At 42.0% G+C, this 2,653-nt stretch overlaps 1 non-coding gene across 1 annotated transcript; it reads right to left on the bottom strand.

Moving 5' to 3' along the window:
• Nucleotides 1–806: 806 nt before the first annotated feature.
• On the bottom strand, nt 807–879 carry TRNAK-CUU (transfer RNA lysine (anticodon CUU)). The gene has a single exon. It is a non-coding gene; the product is annotated as a tRNA-Lys (tRNA).
• Between the last annotated feature and the right edge of the window lie 1,774 nt (nt 880–2,653).

Genomic DNA, 2,653 nt, shown 5'->3' with positions numbered 1-2,653 from the left:
TAGACCTTAGCCGAATGCGAACAATGCGATGCGAGCATTGAGACATAAATTAGACAAGTCAAAAAGATTGAGTCACATTTAGAAGTGGATTATTGCATTATTCACAGCTGTATAGAAGGCTTATGTTGGTTGTCAAAACTTAACTGAACTCCGTTCAGACTCAGTGATTTCAAGACAGCACCTAGCGTTGTATCAGTTGGCATTGTTTGCAGCACGTATTTAAATATCGCGGTTGACCTTCAAATCTCTGCATTATGTTTTCAGTTATGCTGATAAATTTTCAGGTTTTCCTTACTGGTTCTACTTCTTATCAAGTAACACCACTTAAATATACGTAGTTTTTGCCATGAGCTATAATCTAAAAGGTGCCATTTCAAGAAAATGCACCGGGGACATCGTGTTCCCGTGCCCAGAATGTTACAACTGAACTAGAGCTCAAGCACTCTATTATAAGGTTTAATATATTTTAGCAAACAGGTCACCTTCATTGTGTGAAACAAATAGAAAGCTTGATATGGCGATGAGAAAAAGGAGAAAATGTAAAAAAAAAAGCTTACCCGCAATAATGGAAGGGGCTGTTTTGAAAAAGATAAAAATAAACTGACAGACAGCCGGAGGGGAAACATTAAATTCCTGCAAATGCTTTTGGTAAAGCGGCACGTACACAAACCTTAAGTACATGCTCCAAAACTGGAAAGTGGACATCTTGGTGAAAACCAGCACTTGTGGTTCGGAGCTAGCAGGGATTTAACACTTGAGAAAAAAAAAATGAACGCGGTAAAAAAAAAAAAGGAGAGAAAAATAAACGCCCAACGTGGGGCTCGAACCCACGACCCTGAGATTAAGAGTCTCATGCTCTACCGACTGAGCTAGCCGGGCGACGCTGCAGTAGAGCATAAATAACTGATAGGTACGTTCTTTGAGTAAAACTTATCTGAGTGATCCAAATGTTTTGTACCGATGAATTTCGGTTGCTTTTATGCTGCTTACAACTAAGTCGACAAAAAAAGGCGCCATCTGAAAAAAATAAAAAGATGTACCTTAGCGCGTTCCTCTACATCCCCGCCAGATATGAGATTTGAAGCTCGCACTGTCTACAAAGATGAAGTTAATGACCAAAAACAGCATATTCCTTCGCACTCACCCAGCCCCGGCTCTTAAACGAGAAGCGATCCGGTCGTATCGGTGTGTAAAAACACTCGAAAAGTATATGCAGATATACAGGTTATTACGAATGTAGAGTAGGAATTCAATAAGCACAAATAAAGTGGTAACTCGGATGAAACGCCACTGACACACAAGTATGTGCAATGCATGGCATCCCCTGCGCTTGGACGATTTTCCCGAACACTACGTCTAAGCAGGCAGCTGGGATCTTGAATGGCGTTGGGCCTGCGTAGTATATGGAGAAGTAGGATGGCGGTACGTCACGTAGATCTTGATGCAAGGCCAGTGAGAGAATACTCTAAGGAAGCCGTTGTCAGGAATTATAAAGTTATAAAATTTCAGGATCCAGCATCTGCCTGACCCTCGCACATTGAAACATAATGCAATTGAAAGAATTGTAGCCATGCCCCCACAGTCAAATACAGCTGAGGGTTCTTGTGTAAATATTGTATATTTTGAAAGCACTGAAGACAAATTGTGGCTTTAATCTATACTGTGAAAGAGCACGTGCTTGGACAGCAAAACTGCAAAACAACACCTAATTGCCCATTGCGACGTCACTTGAATATTCATACACGTGGCGCTACAAAAAGTGAAACCAGAGACAAGTGTAATGCACCTATATCACCCTTTATTACTTCACAACGACATTCACGACTACTTTATGATGAGTATGACATACATTGAGCTTTTCAGCTCTAATTACTGTAGAGGTGTTCTTTGCTAAGATTAAACCAATGCATGAACCATGAATGATGGCTGGTTGAGTTGCATTGCTGAAACACATTTCTATGCTGTTGGATACTTTCCACTTGGAATAGCTTATGTAAACGTAATCTCTACAGTGAAACACGCGGTTGAGAAAGAACGTGCTTCGCTTTGTTTGCAGGGACCCTTAACATACATTATGCGGTTTGCACTTCACATGAAGGCTTCGAGTGACGTCAACGCCTTTCGAAGAAGCTGCAAACCTAATTTTTACCGAAACGTTGTCGGACGATGTTGCCATTGTTCACTTTGACTCCCGCCTCTCTCCCTTCCCTTACAGTGTGGTTAAGGTGTCCACCGAGAATTGTGACAGATACATGCGCCTCTCCTTTCCACTAAATCAGTTTAACAATTTATCACCACGATCCCCGGAAGTTACACCCCAGCTACGGTTTCAGTGACCATGCAGAGCTCGTCTGTTCGGCTCCATCACATATTTTAAATTCGACTCGACTAGCAATCTTGTTGAACCGTTTAACAACGAACCGTTTAACACCTGTCCGAATCTCGGGTGACCAGCGATTAGACCACAATTTTGTGTTTTCGTTTCGTGGTTTTGCGGTTTTTGGTGACAACGGCACGAAATTTTTCTCGGACGGTAGAGGTATACAGCTTCGCTGTCAGAAGAGCAGGTAGCGATGATCGTATGGTAGTTAGTACTTTGCGTTGTGGCCGCAGTAAACTAGGTTGTAATCCTGGTCACGGCAAATTTCTTTCA

Source organism: Amblyomma maculatum, chromosome 3, assembly GCF_055883805.1.
Source record: "Amblyomma maculatum isolate TAMU_Amacu chromosome 3, ASM5588380v1, whole genome shotgun sequence".
Taxonomy (NCBI): Eukaryota; Metazoa; Arthropoda; class Arachnida; order Ixodida; family Ixodidae; genus Amblyomma; species Amblyomma maculatum.
This window is presented reverse-complemented; position numbering and strand designations above follow the sequence as displayed.